Genomic DNA, 25,595 nt, shown 5'->3' with positions numbered 1-25,595 from the left:
AGTTTCAAAACCCTTGGCATACATTATTAGCATTCATAATAATGTAAAAAGCTACCACTCACTGAGCACTTCCTAACTTTCTGATGGTAAATTATCACGTACAGGTGTGCTAACAATATGCTAGGCAGGTGCTAAGCACTAGGCATAGATTATCTCTAATCCTTACAAAAAAAAAACCATTAAAAAACCTAGTAGGTTTGTATTCTTATCAAATTGGTCAGGTCATTTCTGGAATAAGACAGGATATAAATAAAGTAAAAGAATAAATATAAAACTAAAGTGATATCTCACACACGGACTTATTTGACTTTCCCAAGGCCCTGACACAATCATAATTATTCACAGTGCACAGACAAGGATGCCAAGGCCCACAGAGAGTTTCTGCCCTAGACCTGTAAATCTATAAATGGTAGAATTTTCATCTCCTAACTGCCTGTCAGTGTTCTTTACCGTATTAGGCCAAAAGAACTTGAGCGAATCTATTGATAAGGATATTTCTAGAATTTGGCCTATCTTAGTCAAACTCAGTTTTAGTTCATAGGATCAAGAGTCATTACAGAGACAAATCCTTGCTGAACTGGGTTTATGTTTTAGTTTCCTTAAGAGAGAAGAGAGGGAAATGAATGAATTACAGTATAGTCTAAATTGCCATAATGAAGAGACTCAGTTCTGTGACTTCAATTCTCTCCAACTTGAGTCTGGGATGAGCAGGCCAGGTAAGGTGGGGGAGTGTTAGTATCCTTCATATGTGCCTTCTGGTCATCACCGTTCCCAGCAAGTGAAGAAGATGAAAGTTTGGGGCAAGCAGCTCAGGTTTTAAGACCTAGAATATGTACCTTCTCACTTTGGCTTCTGAATTCAGCCACATGGGCAAACGTCCTGCAAGAGAATATGAGACATGTACTTTCTAAATGAGGGGATGAGTGTCCACCTAAAGTTTAGAGAGGGATGTCACTGAAGGTGGGGAGGGGTAGTGGAAACCCGGGGTAAAGTAGCCGTTTCTGACACAAGGAGTATTTTCACATGTTTTTGTTCTGTTTTGTTTTGGTTTTTAGCCATCAGAAATTGAAAAAAGAGCTGCCCATAATCAGGAGCAGATCCAGGTTTTCTGGGGCCTGAAGCTTATACAATCTGGAGGAAATGGTGTATGGAGATCTTGTTCAAGAAAAATAATACAAAAATATTGAACTTTGGGAAAAGTTACAAAAACATATGATCTTAGGAACACATTGCTCGCCCCTCCAGGGGCCCTGCTTCATCCAGGACCTATACAAGTGAGAAGCCTAGAACCTTAAGCCTCATTAGCTTCAGGGTAAACCAGTGTATCCCTGTAACAGCTGGATTTCTCTAACTCCTTGTTCCTGCAAACTTACAGACATATAAATGCTATGACTTTGTATCTGAAAAAGTGGCCAAGTCAATGACAGACACTGTGGGTGTGATTTTTTTATAGTAGCCTATTCAGTCAGTCTGGAGCCTGGCGGCCCAGCTGGTGGTTGAGAGGCCTTTAGTGAGTTCTTCTGACCAGCTAGTCTGTCAGCCATAAATAAACATGGCCAGAACAATGACTCATAAAAAGAAAATGGTGATGTTTGTTTTGTTTAAGTTGAACTGGAAGCGCTGGATCCCATTTCTGACCATTTCTGACCATCTTGACCAGCACTGTCACCTAGCCAGGCTCAGGTCCCAAAACTGTAGAATAAGGGGCAGAGCTGGATTCTGCTTAGGCCTCCTACACCGTGGGGAATATTCTGGTGGAATCTTAGTAAAATGGATTCTGACCTGCTTCACCTCATGGGCCTGAGCTCAAAGAAAAATGATAAGTCATTACAATGGTCACTTAACCATTTGCCTAGAGTAAATCACAAAATATGATAAACACAATTTTACTAAAAATATACTTTGAATGGGGAGGAGAAAGCTCATATAGGTGTCCACTCTGGAACGCATGCTTCTTCGTTAGATATTTCCAGACATACACAGTTCTCCTCGGTACAGCTCAAATATTCATTCATTCATTCATTCATTCATTCATTCATTCCAGGAGCATTCATTTTCTGCTTGCTCCACGCAGGTAGGCCCAAGGACACAGGGAGGGATAAGGAAAGTGTGCATGAACACGCACATACATGCACCCACACACAGTGGAGGGTGAAAAGGGCTGTGCCAGGGTTATGTGTGGAGCCCTGGGGACACACACATGATCCTTGACTGGGAGAGGGTAGAGATGCCACATCAAGAGAGGATGGAGGCATGTTTAATATTAGTCATCATGAAGACTATTTCTCTCCTTGGTCCACTAGGCTGGAACAATCGCTCCCTTTCCAAAACACTGGGTACACATGACACCAGTGATATCCCCTTGCCTGGCACTCAGCATCAGCCTTATCTTTCCCACTGTAATATAAATGCTGGGGGATGATAGGATGGAATATGAGCAGGTATGATGTGCAAAGGACACGGATGGATATTTATTAAGTATCTGTTTTAAGTTAGGCAGTTTTACATTGTTTTATTTAAATCATATTTTTAAAAATTCAATGAGGAGGATAATATCCCTATTTTGCAGATAAGAAAATTGGGGCAATTAATTAATTAATTAATTGATTAATTAAATAGGCGTCTGGCTGGCTCAGTCTGCTAAGCATCTGACTTCAGCACAGGTCATGATCTCAGGGTCATGAGATTGAGCCCCACGTCAGGCTCCACACTGTCTTCTTGTCCCTCTCCCTTTCCCTATGCTTCTCCCGCATGTTTGTGTGCTGGCTCGCTCATGCTCTTTCTCTCTCAAATAGATAAACAAAATCTTAAAAAAAAAAAAATTAAAAAAAAAATAAGTCTAAGGAGTTGGTCCAGGCTCACATACCAGTACTGGTAGAGTGAGAGAAGATTTAAACCCAGTTGTCTCTGACTGCAAAGCCAATATACTTCTTAGATACCAGGCTTACTCATTTTTCTTTTACCTCACAGTACATAAAACACTTGATTACTATTTTGTTAATAAGTAAGTAGTCTCACTGGGTCTTTCTTCTTGGGCCTTCTTGAGATTAATAACAGGGAAATCTACTACAGCCTGGTTTCTCCTGGCATAGAAATCAATGAATTCAAGATAAACACGTAGAACACTAGCTGCCTTAGCAACAGCCATTAAATAATGATTAAATTACATATAATAATAAATAAAATAAAATGACGTTGAAATAATGACATCTAAAAAAGAATTTTGGCAATTAAACACTCCAGAGTATTATGTCAACATAATGCCCATTCCAAGCTTACTGGTAAACCTGTACTCTGCACCTTCAGCTCTTAAGAAAAAAATACATTTTAAAAAAAAAAAGGAGAAGAAGAAGAAGAAGGAAAACCCAAGGCCATGATTGTTGGAAGTGGTTTTTCCCCCCACATAAAGTAATTTCTGTGTTGACTGGCAGCTATGTGATTTAGTTTGGCTAGTTGCAGTCATACCAAAAGCAAATTTTCTTTTTACCAAATCCTATTATATATCTTATTACTGGGGTATGAGAAAACATTACCTAGCATTTCCTATTTAGTGTTCTTAGAAAAGAATCATCTATCTTCCATTCTAAGCAAAAGAAACTAGATATGTTTTTTAGTTAGTATTAATATTCCAGCCACTAAGTTCCACGTGCTATTATGGAAATAATATATCTTATTAAATTTTTTTTTAAAGACCTGGTCATAACCTACACGATATATACTGTTTTCAGCACTAATATTAGACTAGCACAATAACTCTAAGCTGATTTGGGATTTTGTGTCTATGCACAAAAACCCAGCAGTTCTGTCTTCTGATGCTCTTTCAAGACTCTTCTCAGTCAACTTTGCATGGCATATTTAAAAGAACTTACTGTAATAGTCAAACTTTTATTGAAATCCAACTCATTTTTAAAAATAAAAATCCTTTGCACTAAGAGAAGATTCAAGACCCTTCAAATGATACAACAGAAAACTAATGTCGAATGATAGAAATTATTCTCAGAAAATAGTAATATACACGTGGAGATGTGGGCCACTGCTAGTGGACCAGCGATAGCAGGGTGAATTGAAGCAGCTGGCCAGGAAGAGAGGACAGCTAACCCAGTAATAATTGGGGCAAACAAAAAGTAGTAATATCCTATTAGTTCATTTCAATATAGATAGAGCCTTTAAACTACAAGTCTCATATACTTTCATCTTCGCCCAGATTTCATGAAAACAGCATCAGCCATTTTTGTTTCTTTCATGGACATTTTTATTTACCTTCTTCAAAGAACCTTAGAATCATAGAGTTCATGTAGCTTGCAAATAAACCTCACAGTTGAAAACATTGAGGCAGTGGGGCGCCGGGGTGGCTCTGTCAGTTAAGCATTGACTCTTGGTTTCAGCTCAGGTCATGATCTCACAGTGGTGAAATGGAGCCCCATATTGAGTTCCATGCTCAGTGGGGAGTCTGATGGAGATTGTCTCCCTCTGCCTCTCTCTCTCTCTCTCTCTCTCTCAAATAATAAATAATAAACCTTAAAAAAAAAAAAAAGAGGATGTGCCTGGGTGGCTCGGTTGGTTGAGCATCTGCCTTTGGCTCAGGTCACGATCCTGGAGTCCCTGGATTGAGCCCCGCATGGGCTCCCTGCTCAGTGGGGAGGCTGCTTTTCCTTCTGCCCCTCACCCTGTTCTCATGTTCTCTCTCATTCTCTCTCTCAAATAAATAAATAAATAAATAAATAAATAAATAAATAAATCTTTAAAAGAGAAGAAAGAAAGAAAGAAAGAAGAAAGAAAGAAAGAAGAAAGAAAGAAGAAAGAAGAAAGAAAGAAAGAAAGAAAGAAAGAAAGAAAGAAGAAAGAAAAAAGAAAGAAAGAGAAAGAGAGGAAGGAAGGAAGGAAGGAAGGGGAAGGAAGGAAGGAAGGAAGAAAAAGAAAAACAGAAACATTGAGGCAGAGAGAAGCAAGTGCTACACCCAAGTTCACAACCCTTTGGAAAAGCCAGCATGAGAAGCCAGCCTTCTAGACCAGGTTTCCACCCTCAGTACTATGAATATTTCAGACCAGATAATTCTTTGCTGTAGGGGGCTTTGTTGTGTCTTGTTATCTATTGGGTAATATTACTCTTATCTGAGCCTATTATCTATATAGGAACTGATTCCGCTCTACTTCTCTTTATTGTATCAATGATTCCTCAGCGCAAACCCAGTTCCAGATATGCCCAGGCTTGCTTTAGGAGTGTTCATTTGTGAAAAGTCCACACCTTTTTCCTGGGAAAAATTGTGGTGAGATAGAAAGAGCAGATAAAATAGAGCACCTGCCAGAGTTAGGTTTAAATTCAGGTTTTGCCACTCACTACAATATTTTTAATTTCTCTCACCCCCATTTCCTCAATTATAAATGGGAATGACAGTGCCTATATCCAAGGTTAAGTATTTTTTAAGACTTTATGTATTTATTCATGAGAGACACAGAGAAAGAGGCAGAGACATAGGTAGAGGGAGACACAGGCTCCCCACAATGTAGGACTCAATCCTGGGACTCCGGGATCACGCCCTGAGCAAAAGGCAGATGCTCAGCTGCAGAGCCACCCATGTGCCCCCAAGATTAAGTATTAAGTAAGAGTTTGTAAAAACCATGACTCATTGCCTGGCCCCCAAGAAAAGCACAATGATGTTAACTCCCTCCTATTTTGATCCTTCTCACTAATCATGGTACCAAAACTACTAGAAAAGATGAAGCATTTTCCAATGGAAATCTGGTGGTGCTATAGTACAGATCTTGAAGACTCAGAATTGAAAAAGCTGGTCTATATTGAAGAACTTTAGGCCCAAGCTTTGCCAAGAAATCTCAGGCCTCCCCAGAGAACAATCTGCCTGAATTCTAGGTATTGGTGAAACTAAACCAAGAGAAGGACAACCAAGTAGCTGGCATCTAATCAGGAGTCCCAGGGCAGAAACACACAAGCAGGTAAGATTCAGGCCTTGAGTCAGAGGCTTAGTAAATGAGATCTGGGTGAGTTTGTTAAGGGTGAGGATGAGGATGAGGATCAAGGGACTTCTTCCATCTTATAGAGATCTTATTTGTCCAGAAAATCTTTCCAAAACAGAAGTTCCTTCCTTTTGGAAGCCTGTGGCGTGTTACAACTTTAAAACATGTTGAAAACATGACTAGCAATTATTTTCTATGGAAAAATATCTGGAAAAACTTTACTGCACATGGCAAGGCAACATGATTCTCAAAACAACTCTTTTAAAAAAGGATTAATGTTTAGTTAAAACTTACAGTTCTTAAGATTTTATTTTGCCCATGATGCCTTATTAACTATTGGACAATGTCCATCTCATTCTGAGCCTATTATTTATGAATGAACTGATTCCAAGCTCTGAATTATATTATGAATGAACTGATTCCAAAGCTCTGAACCATCTCTATTCTACTTCTCTTTATAGTATCAATTAAAGACTTGTGAATAATGAAAAACAGAAATCAATAATTTAAGTTTAAAATTTTTATTTCCAATCCCTCCTTATTGCTTTTGAATTTTAGTATTCTATTTCAATAGAATTAAAATGTTATGTACTTGATGCTATGTATCACAGCTTTATCTGTACCGGTATCACCACCATCACCACCAATAACAAAAACCTGGAAACAACCTAAATGTTTGTTGTTTATTGATTTGTGTCCCCCCCTCCCCCAAAAAAAGATATGATGAAGTTCTAACCCCTACTACCTCAGAAAATGACTTTATTTAGAAATAGAGTCTCTGTAGATGTAGTCGAGTTAAGATGAGGCCTTTCGAGTGGGCTTTAATCCAATATGACTGCTTCCTTTTAAATAGGCAAAAATTTGGACCCGGACACAGACATGCACAGAGCGAAGACAATATGAAGAGACAGAGGGAGAATTCCATGTGAAGATGAAGGATGTGAATGAAGTCTATAAGCCAAGGAATGCCGAAGATTCCCAGCAAACCACCAGATGCTAGGAAGAGGTAAGGAAGGCTTTCCCTACAGGTTTCAGACACACTTGCAGGTGAGATTCAGGCCTTGAGTCAGAGGCCTCATGAATGAGATCTGGGTGATGTTCATCAAGAATGGGGAGGAAGTCAGGGATCAATGGAATCCTCCCAGATTACGGAGGTCTTATTTCTGAAGGGAGGAGGGTTTGGACCCCACCTCATATTTGGACCCTGGGAGGAGGTTGGCCCACACCAAACCAGAAGATGCCACATCATATAAACTGTGGAGTCCAGTGCTGGTAGTGAAAGAAGGGCTTTTCTGGGTCTCCCTGGAGTCTATGTGGCTTGGATAGGACCCATCAGTTCTACATGCTCCTGAAGCAGACACAAATGGTAGCAGCTGGGAACCAAACCCGGGGCCCTCCAGGGCTAGAAATAAAATGGAAGGACTAGTCCAGGGGTCACAAGTAGCATGTAGCACAGATTCAAGGAACCTGCAGTGCCATGAGCCAAGGTGAGGAACTCCAAGTTCCTAGGGGAGACCTCCAGCCTCACCCACAGGCTAGAAGGCTATACCAGCAATGGGCCTCCACCGTACCTGTCAGCCAACGCTCACTCTGAAATCCATCCCACCTCGGTGATCACCTTCCCAACAGTTTTATGACAGGGACAAATAAAAATCCCAAGGGAATCACTAAAGCTACAAGGATCTATGTCCCCTTCCCCCTTATTTTCACACACCAAGATCCTTCTGAAACCAGGGTAGGGGCAGACCTGAGTGGAGTCCATTTTATCTAAAGCACATGAACATCTGTAAAGACTGTTTACTGCAGACTAATTTTACCAGTTAGAAAAAATCTAGTTTTTAACCCTTTTTTTCTTCCTCCCAAGACATAAGTGAGGATATACAAGGAAGATCAAACTGGTCTTTTTTTTTTTTTTTAAGATTTTATTTATTTATTCATGAGAGACACAGAGAGAGAGAGAGAGGCAGAGACACAGGCGGAGGGAGAAGCAGGCTCCATGCACGGAGCCCGATGTGGGACCCGATCCCAGGGTCTCCAGGATCACACCCTGGGCTGAAGGCGGTGCTAAACCACTGAGCCCCCCAGGGATCCCTCAAACTGGTCTTAAACAAACAAAAAGGAGATATATTTTCGTCTATCTGAGTAGATTAGAAGGAAACGTGTGACCTTACTACATGGGTGTGCAGACGATGATGATTCAAAGGAAATACCCCAAGTGAAAACAATTTATTTTTTCATTTTTTAACATTGTCCTAAAGAAAGAACATCTTGCCTCGCCCGTCTCTGAAGGCGGTTCTACAGCTGCTGCACAATCGCATACTTACAGTAAGACTGTCTAAATTTTGGGAAAGTAAACATCTTTCCAGCCAAGGCCTGGTTCCCATAGAAAGGCATCAAGAAAGTTGAAGGTGCAGAAGAGCTTTTCTTTTTAGGTCTTCAACTCATCCAGACCTCTGGAATGATAGTGAAAAAGTGGCCGGAGCGAGAGAGTGCAGGCTCAGGACACCTTGGGGCCATCGGTGGGCACTCAGCCACCTGCCGGGAGGCCGCCACCCAGGCCCTGCTCCACAGCTGGGAGCACTTTTCCTTTCACACACTCTTCGGAGCTCACGTGGTATGTCCCCAAAGTAATTCAAACTTAATGTGGAAGAACGGCCTGCATTGCATGTCTTTGTTTCCTCACTTCTCTCTCCTTTCCGAGGAAGGCCAGCTGTCCCGGGAGGCCCAGGCCTGTCCCTGCCCGGGAGCGCCTGAGGCATGTGGTTTGAAGGGTGCGATGACAGGACGGCCCGCCTCCCTGGGAACATCTGCTCCTCCGTGCATCAGGTACGGCGTCCTGGCTTCAGGGACTCTTCCCACTGGTCTTCAAAAGGCCTCTGCTTTCAAGAAGTGCCTTTTAAGCTGCATCCGCTAAGCGCCAGCAGTGACCCCTCTAACATTTGCCAGCTGGTGCTCGCAGGACTCAGCCAGCCGCGGGGAAGGCCTCGGACGACAGCAGCCAGGCTCCTACCAGGAAGGAGGCACAATCACCCCCGTTGGTGGAGAAGACGACGACAAAGAATCTAGGAATGATTCCTTCACTCTCAGGAAGTCATTACAAGAATAACAGTTGGCATTTTATTTTAAGAATTTATTTATTTATTCATAACAGAGGCAGAGACACAGGCAGAGGGAGGAGCAGGCTCCCCACGGGGAGCCCCAATGTGGGACTCGATCCCAGGACCTCCGGGATCACCACCTGAGCTGAAAGCAGACCCTCAACCCCTGAACCCACCCCCCCCACCCAGGTGCCCTATCAGTTGGCATCTTCAATGGCCAATCTGTGCTTCGCACTTTAATACTGGACTTCAATTAATTTTCATAAAAGCTCTTTCAAGGTTAGTTTTGCTATCTCCGGTTTTCAGATGGTTCAAATGAGGCTCAGAAAGTTGAAGTAATTTGCTCATGCAAGTTGTGGAACTGTGAGGGGAAACTCAAAACTACTGATTCTAAAACCCACGCTCTCTCCTCTGTTCCCTGTGTGTGTGGGTATGTGTGTCTGTGCTGGTGTGCAGACTCTACTGGTAAAGGATAATTTGAAGGTATTTGTTAAAAGCACTAAAAATGGTAACTTTGGCACTTCTAATTTTGAATTTTATTAAGTTGTCTCAAGAAATAATAGATATATACAAAGATGTAGCTAAAAGGTTTAGCTAGAAGGTAAACTAATATTCAACCCTGGGGGTTTAATTTAAAAAGCAGTATCTTATTTACATACACTAAAAATGCTGTGAGACCATTAAAATGATGCAAAAGGAAATGGAATGAACCTGAAGAGTTCACAGTATGGCACTAAGTTCGTTTCTTTGTTTCAAGCTTATGTTCTGGGTACTATTGCATACATAACAAAGTGCCTCGATCACTCCATTTTTTTTTTCTCAAAAACTCGTAGGTCAGGAATTGGAGGTGGGGCTCAAGCAGTTGTTGCTTGAGGTCTCTCACGCAATTGCAATAGAATGAAAACTCAGTCACCTGAGAGCTCCCCTGGACTGGATATCCAAGATGGCAGACATCTGGGAGGTGAGTTTGGGGGCTGTTGGCTGCAAAGCCCACACCTGGCCTCTTCATATGGCTTGGACTCCTTTAGAGCAAGTGGAACTTCTTGCATGGTTACTTGGAGCTCCAGCATAAGTGTTAGGAAGAACAAGGTGGAAGCTGAATACCTTTGCTCACCTAGCCTCGGAAGTCACATAGAGTCACTTCAGCCACATTCTATTGGTTACAAGCAAGTCACAAGCCTGCTCAGGTACAAGGCAAGAAAACAATGAAAGGAATATAAAAAGGTTTGCAATTAATTTTTTAAGCTATCATAGTACGTCATTAAAAAGTTTTCCTAATATAGTTGCATTTTTGTTAAGTTGGCATGTGGCTAGAAAAAAAGTTATAAGGTCGTAAATAAAACATTAAAAGTGATTTTCTCTGGAGTTTGGCTGAATTTGATTTTCATCTTTTTTTAACCTGAATTTTTATCCTGAATCTCTATAAAATGTGTGATCAGAAACTAATCGAATAAAAATATTTAATTTTTAAAGTCTGAAATGAATACTAAATAAAATAATATTTATGAAATAAAATAATATTTTATCTCCATATTCTACTAGCTAGGAACTTTGCCCCACATATCCATCTTCCAAAATCACCACAGAGTAATCCATCACACATAAAACCTTCAGGTACAAATTACACATGAATTCATACATGCTTTCTATCACATTCATGTCAATAAATCTCCTCAATGTCTTAGACCACTGCTTAACTGCCATGTCTAGCAATTTATAATGAGCCTTAAAACACAATCAGTGCAGGAAAGCATCGAGGAAGTGATCATGGCCGTGGCCTTCTCATGCAACACCTTCAGGAAAACTCACAAGGCCCCCTGCCATAGTCTCCTAACTATGGCTATTTTTTGGCAGCTGCTGGTGGTTTTTTCCCATAGAAAGTAAAAGGAGATCTCAGATCAATCAGCTGCATCAGTTTTTTGAGAATTGTGACTCTGGGAGGAGTAAAAGAAAAGATCAGCTCAATTGGCTAAGTCCACCAAAAGTGATAAATATTGCCTCCACAGCAAATGGATAGACATGAGTGGGATGATCCATTCAGTCAGGCTACTTTCAATGCTAACACCAATTGCTGCAGACAGAAGAAACAGATGTCTTTCACTTAGTGAGTGGAGGTATGTACTAGATCAAAATATTCACAAAAATCTCAGAGGCTAGACCATATTAATGACCCTCTCTTTTTCTTTCCTCCTCCCCTGAAAAACACTATTAAAAAACTAAGGTCACCAGCTGTTGCATGCCATCAAGAACTAAAGAATTTATAGCAAGAGTCCTATTTAATTACAGCTCATGAAACTGATCCTATGGTATTGCAGACCTTATATATAAATATTATTTATATCCCCAACTTTCAGGAAAGCAAGGTCTATTTCACAACCTTGCCAGAGGTCAGGGATCTGCCCCTGATGTTAAACATAAAAGGAGTTGTATAACATAGCTAAACAGATTACGGGCTGGTGTGCAGACATGGTTTTCTTCTCCACACAACTATAGCTCTCCTTTTTTCACAATGGAGAAAGAGCTCCATTCAATACACATCTCCTGACAGCCAAGAGAACCTGTCTAAAGAGTGCGTACTTAATTCAGAGGGCCATGGGGAGCCATTGAGGGCTTACCAAGAAAGGAATAATGTGACCTAAACTACGCCTTAGGGGGATTAAAGCTGAAATTAGTAGAAGAGAAAACAAAACTACATAAATTTGAAAACTAGTTCTTTGAAAAGACTAATAGAATAGGTAAATCCCTCCCAAGCTTGATTAAGGAAAAAAGAGCAAAACAGTAAAATTAGGAAAATTTTACTGAAATTTTACTCCCTGAAAAGGGAGGCATAATAACAAGATCTGGAAAGGCTAAAAGGGCTATCATAGAATATAACATAAAACTTATAGTGACACATTTGAAAACCTAAAGAAAACAGATGACTTCCTGGGGGAAAAAATAATTTTTCATAGTTGATCCAAAAACTAGTAAGTGTGAATGAATGAATACACTGTGTACACAAAGAGGTAATGATGGGCAACCTTTTGCATGAATCCAAGAAATATTTTTGTATTGGAGATTGTTTGTAAGGATTAAGAAAGAGAGGACTGAAGCTAATTCTTAGTAACCTGGCCTAATTGAGTGGAAAAAACTAATTTAATGCACAGAAAGACAAGGAGAAGGAGCTGAAAATAAGGGAAAGAGAATGAGTCACCTTGGAAACACCATGAGGTATAGCCAAGTGGTGAGTACATCCAAGTGGCAAAGTATAATGACCACCAAGTGTGTAGACTCACAGACTGATCAGGATGATGCATTGGAATGCAAAAAGAAAACAGATTATATTTGTTTTTTTAATCTCTATTCTTAACATCTAGATGTTTGTGTCATTTTACAATGTGTAAAAGATATTAGTACTGTAGTACAAATATCCTAAGTATATACATATAGCACGATAAATGCTCAAAAAAATCTCTTAGTGATATAGATGACTAACCAAAAACATTTAGGGGTATATCCATACAGTAGACTTGAACTGCCACAAAAAGCACAGAAAACAAACAGCCCCAATCGGAGCACGACAAAAGGCTTGTTTCCTTCAAGAAGATGCAATTTGTGCTTACGGTGTTTGAACATATTGAAAGGAGATTTGCGCAATTTCAGCAGAGTTTGGATTGAATTCAGTGCTAAGGACATAGATAGTAAATTACAATAATTTTCTTAAACAATTACAAAACTCTAGGGAAAATAAAATATTGTGCAAGATAGAAAAAGTTCCTGATCATACTACGTGGCTCACTGCATGAATCGCATCTACATAGTCATAGTTATTTAAACACAGCACAAATATTGACATAAATAAAATTACTGTATAACAATACTGAGCGGATGAGGACATAGGGAGGGTGTGTGCCTTGTGGGAGGAAGGTAAAAGTGTCACAGTTTTATCTGCCAAGTGAGAGGTCAATGTGATAGATAACGTCTGACACTGAAAAATAAAACTAGTATCTATGTAAGTATCAAAGAAAGTAAATCTCAAGAAGGAAACATTACATTTGACCTCAAGGAGAGCAAAGACTCAAGGGAGAGAGAGATGCACAAAATTATCTATCACAAATATGGGACCCAGAAGACAGAAAAACTAATTCTGCCCAAGTTGCTCAGGAAAAACATCACAGAGAAAGAGAAAACCCCATCATCCATTCTCTCCATCTTTTCATAATAGGATACACTCCCCATCCCCTATCTCCACTTTAGGTTGCAACTGAGTACAATGTCACTAGAGATGCTATTTCCCGCCTCCCTTCCTACTAATTAGGACCATGGTACTAAATTCTGAAGGGAGCAGATGTGATGTTTGCAGTTCTGGATTACATGCTTAAAAAGAAGCTCCTTGTTACCTATTGCCTACTTTGGCCCTTCCCGTGGGCTGAGATGCAGGTGTGGGTACCTACCCAGACCATGTGGACAAGGACAAATCCCAGAGGACGGCAGAGCAACAAGAGAGTACCTGGGCCCTAAGTGATCCAATGGGACAACACAGCCTATTTCAAGCCTGTCCACCAGCTCAGACTTTTATGTGAAATAGAAATAAACCTTCCCCTTTGTTTCAGGCACAATTATATATATATATTTAAAGATTTTATTATTTATTTATTTATTTATTTATTTATTTATTTATTTATTTATGAAAGAGAGTGAGAGAGTGCACAAGCAGGCAGGGAGGAGCAGAGGGAGAGAGAGAAGGAGAAGCAGACACCCCATTGAGAAGAGAGCCAGATCCCTGGGTGGCTCAGCGGTTTGGCACCTGCCTTTGGCCCAGGGCGCGATCCTGGAGTCCCAGGATCGAGTCCCACGTCGGGCTCCCGGCATGGAGCCTGCTTCTCCCTCCTCCTGTGTCTCTGCCTCTCTCTCTCTCTCTCTCTCTCTCTGTCTATAATGAATAAATAAATCTTTAAAAAAGAGAGAGAGAGAAGAGAGCCAGAGGTGGGGCTTGACTCCATGATCAGGAGATCATGCCCTAAGCCAAAGGCAGACACCTAACCGAGCCACCCAGGTGCCCCATATTTTAGGCACAACTATCCAAACCAGTATCTTAAACAACATAGGGACCCTGTCTGGAAAGAGTTCTTGGGCAAAGTATAAAAGAGAGAGGCACCAGGGCCAGGAATCATGAACATGGGGCTATAGTGGGGACATCACAGGAGAGAGTGGGAAGTTGGAACTCAATGTTGTGAAGCCATATGCAGGAGCTTTCACTTATCTGGTAAGAAATTAGGCACTAGCAAAGGTTCCTCTGTATCAATAGTGCACACTCTGTCTCTAAACCATGTAATTATCTGAAAATAATCTGTAATCGAAATCATGCATTTTTTAAATTACATAAAAATAGATTACATGTAAACTCTATACAACAGATTACACACGATGCTTGATATCTCTAAGAATATCCTGGTTGGAACTCGTAGCTTTTCTGCTATATTCCAACTTGTCTTCTGCCATTCAAATGATCACTTGAGAGCCTTGGGAAATAATTTCTTTTTTCATGTATAAAAGAGGCATTTCTAATGATAAACTTATCTCCTTAGTATTAAAAAAAAAACTCTTATGGAAATACTCTTGCCTTATTAAGCAATGTTTCTAAATAGTCTATGATGCTGAATAGAAACTTTAATAAATCGATTGGAAAGAAATGAATATTTAATAACTGCTGGTGGAAAGATCAGCTGGATATCCACATGGAAAAAGAAATTAAATTCACTTTACATATGATAAAACAATAAAAAGTAAAAATGAAAAGACTACAATTCTCATCCCAATAGTGGTACAAAGGAACTGTATAGCAATTGAGAAACATTATTGACAAGGTATATGGGAGCAGCAAAGGGAAAATGAAAAGTGTATCCAAAATAGAAGGAAAACAAAAGATAAGATGTAATAAATTTATTTGATTACACATGAATAAAATGTTTAATATTTTTAAAAACGGATGCAAATCCAAAAGTGGATGCTTTCCACTTTTTACTAAAAAAATTAACAAAAGGACAGAAAACAGATTAGAAGATACAAATAAAAGTCAATGCTTACAATAATATTCAGATTTCCTAAGATTAAAAATGCAAACTGAACAACCATGACCTAGTTCATGCTATTATATTAGCAAATAAATTTTTAATTGCTTGTACCCTCATACCAATAGCATTGCATATTAGTCTTTTTAAAAAGTTGTTTAGAAGAATACAAAAACTCTGTAATCGATCTTTTAACACAGTAACTTACTTTGAGTAGCATATGCCCAAGAAAACATTTAAAAGAAAAAAATCTACTTGTACAATAGGTTAAAAAAAATCCCACAATTAGGAAGTGGATAAATAAAATTTGGTGTATTGTTGCTATCATAGATTTTAAGTAGCTATTAAATAATACTGATATATGTAAAGTTACGTGCAAAAATGTTTGAGACCCCAAAATATTAAATAGAACACAAATTATTCTGTTTATTGATGATATTTATGTAAAATGTAAGTCTCTATTGAAAAGTATCAAAGAAGACATCTATGTAACTAGAGCTTAACATTAAACAATTCATTTTTTTCTGTAAAATGTTGACTGGGCAATAAAAAATAAAATATTAATTGGTGAGAGGTTAAAAAAATACTTCAATCATCTTGCAATCACCTTGAACCCCCAAGCAACAATTATTGTAAGTACCATTTACTTTCAAGAGCATGCCAGCATTTCTGCCAACCTCCTTAAATAGAACATCTTGGTTAGGCATCATAGCAACCTGCAAGCTGGAATCTATCTTCTTCATTTTACTGATGATAAATTGAGGCTTAGAGACAGTGAATAATTGACCAAACGTCATACCAAAATAACACACCAACATTACATAGTAGAACCTAAATTAAAATTCAGAATTAATTAATTAATTAATTAACTAAAATTCAGTTCTGCCTCCAAAGTTTTTATGAAGACCTTTCTTTATGAGGATCAAAATAGCCCATACTTGTTGAGGAAGATATGGAAAGTAGGGGGAAAAACATTATTTAGAGGAAAAAAGTCTATAATTCCACCATCCAGAGGCAATCACTCAATATTTTCACAAATTTCTTTCCAGTGGTTTTCCAGCATATTTTCTTTCTCATGGTTGAATTCATAGTCCATATATAATTTCATGTCCTGGTTTTTTATTTCACATTACATCATGCTCATAAGTTTTAATGGTAGCATAATACACTATTATATACACGTTCCATACAGTTAGGTAACCATTCTAATATATACTTGAACGCTACCAGTTTTTCACTATTAACAAAAAGCACTGCCATAAACCTCTCTATACACAAATAATCCTCTGCAAGAAAATCAATTAAAATATAAATCATTTTAATAAAAGGTATGAAAAATGTTAAGACTCTTGTTATATTTCACCAAATCTCTTTCTGGGAAGGTTGTATGAGTTCACAGCAGCAGTGACTGAGGTTTATGTCACAACACCCTTACTGTGACTATTGTTACTTTTCATCTTTGCTAGTGGATAGGTGAAAAGTTAGACATACCATTCTTATTTGAACCTACAGATGAAAGTTGCTTTTTCACATGTTTTTACAAAATGCAAGGGTCTTCTTCAGAGGTTATGCTAATTCCCCTAAATTCTTCCAGTGTTAGGCACGTCATGAAGCAATCACAAGCTCCAGAGTTTCCTATTACAATATGCTGCCTCCCAAAGAAAGCCTATCTGCCATCTTTATTTCATTTATTCACCCACCCATCCATGCAATCCTTAAACAATCTTTATAGAAGGTCTTTAAAGTATTCACATCCTCTAACCCCACAGGCTTTCTGCTTGTAGAACGCCTTCTGTGGACCAGTCACATTCGATTTGTTTTCTAAAGAAACTGGAGGAAAATAAACCCACGGAAAGAGCCCCCATCTTTTGCTTTTCTTTGTTTCTTTCACCTCATTTCCGCAGAGCAAAACATATTGCCAGAACAGCTGTCTTGAAAACAGTGGAAATTAAGCAGATGGTACCACCTGTAGCTGTGGAACTACAGGCTCTATGAGAGGCTACCTACCTAGTTGTGCTAACGTCCAGTTATTCTCAGTTTTGTTGGGAGCAGCACCAAGGCTTGACAAGATTCTGGTTCAGAATCTCTCCGATAGATAGATAGATGATAGTCTCTGAAATAACAGTGAATGATCATTTCACTTTCTAATTTAATCCGCTATGGAGCAAGTGCTCTATCAAACAGCTATCATATCAGTCACTTACAGGATGTCCTGAGGTTGATCTATCTATAAACCCATTACCCACCTTCAGTCTAGCTAACGGTGTGTCTCTTGGTAGGAAGAAGCAGAGTGGCACAGCTTAACTCTCCTGCAGCACAAATGTGTTACTTATGTCGTGTGTGTGTGTGTGTGTGTGTGTGTGTGTGTGAGAGAGAGAGAGAGAGAGAGAGAGAGAGAGAGAGAGAGAGAGAGATGCTAGGGATAGGCGGGTCAGTGAATATTCTGTAAGACTTAAATTACTACAGACCAACAGGTCTTCAGGCTTCATACTCCCAAGCATGTGTGCATCTGTTCACTTAACAGACTATAGTGGGTGCTTTCTATGGGCTAAATTTTAGAGATAAAATAAGGAACGAGGTGGATAATGTCACTTCCCGTGTGTATGGCCCTTGCATGGCTCTTACACTCTAAAGGAGAAAGACAGTTAACAATATAAAAACAGGACAATGTCAGATTATGATAGAATCAATAGGTGATACGGTAGTGTAACTGAGGGCTGGCACCTTAGACTTCCTGAGTCCAGGAAGGCCTCTCTGAAAAGCCAACATTTCAGCTGAGACCTGGAGGGTAAGAAAACACCAAAATGTCAGCCACAATGAACCTCCAGGGAGGAGGCCTCAGGTGGCAGACAGTGGGCTCTCAAGGCACAGAAGGCCCCCCAGTATGGTTGGAGTAATGTAAGGGCTGGGGAAAGAGATGAACGAGGTAAGTTTCCAGAGAAGAAGAAATTGTCTGAAATCCTGTTAAAGGGTTTAGACCTTCCTGCAAGAGCTAAGAGAAGACTTTGAAAGACTTTAAGGGTGAGGGGGGATATCACAGAAAGAGATCCAGTTGGGTTTATATTTGTCTTGTCTGTATGGCTAGCTCCCTCACCGCCAATTGTTTGCCTAAACATCATCTGTCCCATGACACATCATCTGTCCCATGACACATCCTCTGTCCACTTTATTCAAAATTGTGAACCTAACCATCCTCTCCAACTGCTCTTCTCACATTTCTGATCCCTTTGAACCTGCTTAACCCTTTCTTTTCCCAGGACATTTCTCACCTTCTAAACATTCCATGCAATTCACTGGTTTGCTATATTTACCATTTGTCAGCCTCCCATGGGAATATAAGTTCTACGACCCAAGGGGTATTTGTTTGGTTCACTGATCTCTCATCCCGAGAGCCTGGAATGGCAGCCGGCACATAGTAGGAACTCAATAAACACTTATGATTAAATGAATGAGTTGACATGAAGATAATAATTTGATGTAATAAGGAAATAGCATATTCATTCTTTAAACCAATTTTTCCCAGAGAACAATCTGAGAAACCCATACTCTCATCCACAGCAGGGGAAGAATCAGGATGGGACGCCTCAATACCAGTTGCCACTACTCCATTCTAACCGTCTCAGTTTTTTTTATGGTATCAACAGCCGGGGTCCTCAAGGGGTGAAGAGCTACTCTGTGTTATTCTTGGGCATTTACCCGAGCTGGCGTGTCATTTCACTTGGACATGAAGCAATGTGCTTTTTATTGCTTGTGACTTCTCGTGCTCTACCTTATAGTCCTGCTGCCGGTAATAATGACAGGGCCGTAAAGCCCGTTCATTCATGTACTGGAATGTACTACTCTGTACGGTGCAGCTGTGGCCATCAATACCATTATATCAGCTCACCGAGGTGCACACGATGATTAGCTACTATATTTACTGAAGTTTTGAGCATGGCTAAAACAGAAAACTTGCAAGATTATTACAAAATAGCAAAATATGCTGACAAGCTCTGCTTTAGTACCTTAGAATTACACATACCTTCCCATTCTAGGCAGGCTCATAAAGCAGGACTAGGATGTTTAAAGTAGCCACAGTGAGGCCTAGGTGCAAGCAGAAGATGGACCCTAGGGGTTCAGTCCAGACCCTCCTAGGAGTGCCATTTTGCTTTGTAGTGTCTACTTCTGTCAACTGTGAGAAACAGAAAACTCTTGCCATGTCTCGAGATCTCTGGAACAGCTACCCTAAACGAAATTATAATCCACTTCACAATCCCAAAGAACTGCATGAACAGAAAACTAGGAGATATCAGAAGAGTGCCTTAGGGGCTCAAAGTCCCCCGTCCCAGCATGCAGTGCCTGGACACACGAGTCATGGACACTATTCCAGCCTTTCTGGGAGTGCAGGGACACTGCTGGTTGCTGGCTCCAAAGCCATTAGCTGGGCCCTCCCCTCAGAAACCCCACTCACCCTGGCTTTTTCTCTCCCGCAGCCATGTCTTCAGAGGTGATCTGTGGTGTACCCCAGTCCTGACCAGTAAGACACAAGTGGGACTTCTCAAAAGTTTTTCCTCACTGGTAGAGATATGCATGAGAACAAAAAGCCTCCTAACACTCCTGGTTGCAGTGGTGTCTGCACGGTGTCTGGGAATACGGCAGCCACCTCACACCCAAAACCAAAGACAAGCTGGCCTGACGAAGACGGCTCAGTAGAAAGACGTGAGACTCTGGGTCCACAGTCCTGTGACAAAGCTGTGAATTTACCCTCCGGGAGCCACTCTGCCACTGCACTTCCTGTTATGCATGATGATAAAGCCCTTGGTGGGTAGAATGTTGTGTAGGCTGGACAATGGCCCCCCCAAAGGTGTCTACACCTGCTCCCTGGCTCCTGTGAATACGTTAGTTTACATGGCAAGGGAGGAGGAATTAAGGTCAAAGATGGCATCAAGGTTGCTAGTCCACTGACAACCTTAAAATAGGGTGATTACCTTGGATTATTGGGGAGAGGGAATCAGAGAGAGGACCAGGAGATGGCAGTGTAAGAAGGACTCAGGAGGACATCGCTGGAGGATGGGGCCACAAGCTAAAAAATGTAGGCAGCCTCTAGGAGCCGGAAAAAGCAAGGAAATATATTCTTCACCCAGAGCCTCCAGAAGGAATGCAAGCCTGCTGACACCTTGACTTTAGCCCAGTGAGACTGTGTCAGACTTCTTACAGAACTGTGTGTTTTAAGACACCAAGCTTGTAGTAATGGTACAGCAGCCACTGAACACCAATGTGGATGACCATATACTCTATTGTCTAACTCCGGACACTTTTGAGAATGAAAAGGGTAGTGTTAATAATTTGGACCAAAAAAAAAGGGGGGGGGGATTGCAAATGTCCTGGGAATATCTCACTTATTGTTGACATTACTATAAATTAAGTTTTCTGACATTTGTGGTAAAAAATATCCTAATTATAGGGGCGCCTGGGTGGCTCAGTCGGTTAAGCAACCGACCCTTGGTTTTGACCCATGATCTCATGGGCTGTAAGATCAAGCCCCACCTTGGGCTCTGCACTCAGTGGGGAATCTGCTTGAAGATTCTCTTTCTCTGTCTCTCCCTCCCTCTCGTACATTCTCTCTCTCTCTCAAATAAATAAATAGATCTTTAAAAAATATACCCTAATTATAGTGACCATACCAACACAATCCATATTTGGCACAAATACATTTTTTAAATGCTTTAATTTTAAGACTTTAATTTCAAGACACCAAACACCACAGGAATTAGCACCTCAACCTGGGCGCCCCCTACACATGTGGAGTGCCCCCTCATGATGAGGAGAACCCAATCCTGAAGTTAGCTCAGAGTGTGGAAGAGAAGGAAAGAAAAGAAGAATCAGTCCCCACATTCAAAGTTTACAATTAAGTCAAGAAGACAAATGTCACAGAAATTAAGGGCCTAATGAACTGATTTATAGAAGAAGCTGTTTCTGGCAGCCAAATTGCTTGATTTCCCAAAAGACAAGGAAAATGGAAAAGTAGTATTTTGTTTTTACTCCCTGGTCTAAGCATCCTTACCCCTAAACACTGAGAAGAGTTCTTTCCCCCAAAGTGAGCCAGAAGAAATAGAAAGCAAAGGTTCATTTGGAAAAGCTCAATTAGGAAGGCGTTGGCATTATAAAAGAGTGACAGTCAACTGTTGAATACAGAAGAAAAACACGTATTCATCAGAACCTCCCCTAAAGAGACTGCAGGCTAATGCAACTCTATCTTAATGCAAGAAAATAAGGATCCGCACTGGAATGAGCTTAGGAAATTTGCCTTGGGTATTGAGCTGGAGAACAGCAGCCGAATTAAGAGGCAAAGGCTAAATGCATAAGAACCCTGAAGGAATTAACTCAGATTATCTACCCATGAAGTAATGCAAGAAAAAAGAGGTAAATTTGGGGCCTCCAGCTTGGGAAAGGAATTCCATTTCCTGGGATCACTGGAGCAGTGCGGAGGCCCGTGCACAGAGCCATCGGCCTGGGGAAGGATCAGAGGACTCCACTTACCAGAACAATTTCCTGCACTGGGAGGATGGAGGAAAGACGAGGGGAGGGGAGGGAAGAGTCTTTGATTTAGGATGTGTATACCAGGAGATTCAACCTCTATAAAGTCACAGAATCTGTCGGAAAACCGCGAGATGGCTTTTTCTTTTAATTGATTTGTTCAGGTGTATTAGAACATGTTTGAAGAAAAGCAAGCTCCCTTTTGAAGAGAGAAGGCAAGTCTGCAAAAGACTCCTAGGTAGGTTAGGGCAAAAGCTGCCGGGGCTGGGAAGCAGGGAGAAGCTACTCAGGTGTCCCACGCCAAGGGACTCCTCACCGCAGCCAGTTTGTCCACAGGGAGCAAGGCCCCTGGTGTTCAGCCCCTGATGTGTCTTCTTTCCGTGAGAGGGAAGCCAGGGAGCAGTGAGGACGTGACTATGGATGGGTGGGCAAGCCGAAGACCTGGAGTAACCAGGACATCCACGGCAGTCAGAAAGATCCATCCTCTCCAGTTGGACTTCCACGTGTGCCACCACAAAAAGAAACCACAGTTCCCACGTAATGACTTCGCCTTTGTAGAGAAAAATGGCTCTACTCCGTTCAATCTTGAACTCTCCACAGCTTCCAGCCATTGATCAATACCTATTATCTTGCCCCTGCTTCTGAAGCAGTTTGGTCAGGCTTCCTTTTTTCCTTCCTCTCTTCCTCCCTCCCTCCCTTTCTCCCTCCCTCCCTTCCTCCCTCCCTCCCTCCCTTCCTTCCTCCCTTCCTCCCTTCCACCCTTCCTTCCTTCCTTCCTGCCTTCACCTAGTCATTCAATAAATATGTATCAGTCCTCCCAGAGTGGCACACCCCAAGGGAAGATGAATCAAACTGGGTCTGATTCACGTACCAGTGTAACACACTGTCCTTGGGCAACAAAGCCAGGAAGTCATCCCCATTTCTTTGGAGCAGTGCGGAGCCGCGCCCACACCTTCTCTGTGGTTCACAACTCCATGACGGGCCTCCTTTCCCAGTCAGCTTTTCATCAAGGAACAGTGTAAATCTGTGTAGATCCAAACCCAGTTTCCACTGCCCCTACTCCAGGAACCCAGACATGCCTCCTTCTTGTTCAGCAGAATCGAGTGACACCTCCATTTGGCCATCCTGTTGCTTTCACCAAAATACATCCTCCCCACCCCCTCCTACTGATCAGGTTAATTCTTCGAAGCTTGGCTCAAAACTTAAGAGATCCAAAAAGCTGGGATACCCCAGTCAGTTGAGCGTCCAACTCTTGGCTTTGGCTCGGGTCATAATCTCGGGGTGGAGATCTGGGGGTCACGGGATTGAGCCCCCAGTCAGGCTCCGCACTTAGCATGCAGTCTGTTTGGGATTCTCTCTCCCTCTCCCTCTCTTCTCTCTCAATCAAATGAGTAAATGAATCTTTAAAAAAAGAGAGAGAGAGAGAGATCCAAAAAGCTACTTTCGCCCAGCCCCATTGAACTCATGATCACTCCCGTCAGCCGTGATGTACTCTGAACACACGCCTACATGCATTTCTATACTCTCTGTTCAGGTGTTGCTATTTAATTGCTCCACAGTTTTGTGCATCTTGGCTTCCTCAATAACTTTCCCTTTCATCTGATGTTCTCAAAAGCACTTAGTACATAACTGTACTCATGGTACATTTAAAATGTTGTTCAACAAATAGCTGCCTCACTATCATTTTTCTTTTCCTCCCCCAACTTACCAAAGCGCTCAACTCACTCATTACCCTGGCAAAAGTGGCATTTCGGACTCAACCCGGGCCAAAAATTTAAAAAATTAAAAAAATTAAAAAAAAAAAAAGAAAAACCATGTTGAGCCCACAGTGTCTCTTCTGTGTCCTCTCTGGCCACAACAAATGAAAGCTTTGAACACATCACATTTTCATGTTCATCTTTCCTCGTTCCCCACAACCAAAGCAATCGCCCCAATCCTACCTACCCTAATGGCAGCAGCCAGCCTCTAAGATTTGGAGATGACATCCACTGCCCTGCCCCCTGGCTCAGCAAACAAGACGGTGTGTTGAGCACTTTGAAGATGACCAAGGCACGTGGAATGAGGGGCCCCTTGGCCCATTTCGCTCCCCGGGCCCTTGCTTCACACAGCACTCCGTGGTCTACTCCGAGCGGCAGAAGGTCAGCTGAGGCCTCCCAAGCCAGACGGGCCTGTGTTCGAAGGCCAGATCAACCGCTTACGAACAGTGTGAAAATGGGTTCACCCTCCCTGTGCCTCGGTTTCCTCCTCTGTGAACTGAAGATAATGCTACCTTCTTTGCAAGCTCGCTGGGGGCATTAGAGGAGAAAATAAGTGCCAATGTTGTGACTTCCCAACATTAATTCCCTGGCCTCTCAACCTGTTCTATCATAGCACCCACCCCACCCTTTGCTTCTTGAAAGGGTCCCAGTGGCTTTTCTCTGCCACTGGACAATGTTTTTATTTTCATCAGATGAAAATAAAATGACTTTATTTTCTAATTAGAATATTAAAATTGGGGATGCCTGGGTGGCTCAGGGGTTGAGTGTCTGCCCTCGGCTCAGGGCATGGTCCTGGGGTCCTGGGATCGAGTCCTATTTCAGGCTCCCTGTGGGGAACCTGCTGCTCCCTCTGCCTCTCTCTGTGTCTCTCATGAGTAAATAAATAAAATCTTTTTTTAAAAAGAATTTAAAAATTGTTCAGAAGCGGAAAGAGGCTTGTCAGAAAGCCTAATGCAAACTACTCGAGCAGAAAGGGAATTAAATGGGTCACAGCTCAGAAGTCCAGGCTATAACCCACGCCGGACGCAGCTGGGCTGGACTTAAAGACGCCCCCAGGACCCGGCGTGCTCTGGCTCTCAGGCAGCCTCTGCTCTCTTTCCGTCGTTGTCCCTCCTCGGGCCCCATGAGGCCCATGATGGTACAGTTGCTCCTCCTCCCTGGTTTCAAGTCCATCATGAAAAATCAGTCTCTGTTCACTTGGCTTCAAAAAACAGACCTTTTTTTTTGGACAAGGTTGGGTCGTGGGCCCATATCTGAACGAATTCCCGAGGCCAGGAGGTAGGAGCTGGGTTGGCCAGCCTCCCAAGTGAACACCTATGACAGGTACCACATCCGTGCACAACGTGAGTTTAGGACACGGTCCTGAGTTTAAGCTGGCAGATCTCTGCTCTGAGTGGACGCTGTGGCTAGAGCCCAGCATGTTAATGTTTGAGGGCCAGGGAGAGGGGTGCTTCTGGCAAAGAGGCAGAAAGAGGATTCTGGAACTCCCAGAATAACTTTCCAGGGCTTCACTATTTTGCTCTGACCCACTTTTGTCCATCTGGAATGTGGTTAAGTGCACAGGTTCTAGGCGGCCTGGCTCCAAATTTTGGCCCTGTCACTCCCCAGCGTAGCCAAGTCCCTCCTCTGCATCTTTGTTTCCTCGTGTATGAAAAAGAATAATTATCAGTCTTCAGCAAATAAAGACCTTAAGACAGTGCTTGGCTCCCGTGAACACTCGGTAGGGCTTCCTCTGATGCGGGGGACCTCAGGAGAGCATGCCCACGTCACTGCTGAGGGCATTCATGGTGAACTGCAAGTGGATGATTAAAGCTGTGGGGGGAGGCCTCCTCCGAGAAGCAATGACCCAACACGGCGGCACTCTGGGTTTCCTAATTCCCTGCGACGTGAGCACAAAAACTCTGTATTACACACACCCAAACACACACGCACCAAAAGTATAATGAAAATGTAATTAAAATTTAAATTTAAAAAGGGAAGGATGGCAATCGAACGTCCTGTCTCCCAGGTACCTTGGCTTCCTGAGGTCTTACACGGATGGGCGTCCAACACGCATTTCATTAAACCAGGGAAGCTAGAGCCTGGCTAATTCCATACCTGGTACCAGGATTCATTACAGAGGCCCCTGAATCAGATGGTTAGCGTGAGTGATTCCCCTTGGAAGGTGACCTGACTAGTATCTAAAAACACTCAGATGTCCC

The 25,595-nt window shown here is 41.8% G+C and overlaps 1 long non-coding RNA gene across 1 annotated transcript in view; it reads right to left on the bottom strand.

The window, feature by feature from the left end:
- Positions 1-587: 587 nt before the first annotated feature.
- Positions 588-25,595, bottom strand: part of LOC125754453 (uncharacterized) — a 62,592-nt gene continuing 37,584 nt past the window's right edge. The window contains exons 2-3 of the long non-coding RNA XR_007408712.1: positions 17,129-17,234; positions 588-879 (exon numbers count right to left, since the gene is read on the bottom strand). This is a non-coding gene — a long non-coding RNA (uncharacterized LOC125754453). The remainder of the gene's footprint in view (positions 880-17,128; positions 17,235-25,595) is intronic.

This window comes from Canis lupus, chromosome 36 (assembly GCF_003254725.2).
Source record: "Canis lupus dingo isolate Sandy chromosome 36, ASM325472v2, whole genome shotgun sequence".
NCBI lineage: Eukaryota > Metazoa > Chordata > Mammalia > Carnivora > Canidae > Canis > Canis lupus.
Note: the sequence above shows the minus strand (reverse complement) of the source record. Positions and strands in the feature narration are given on the sequence as shown.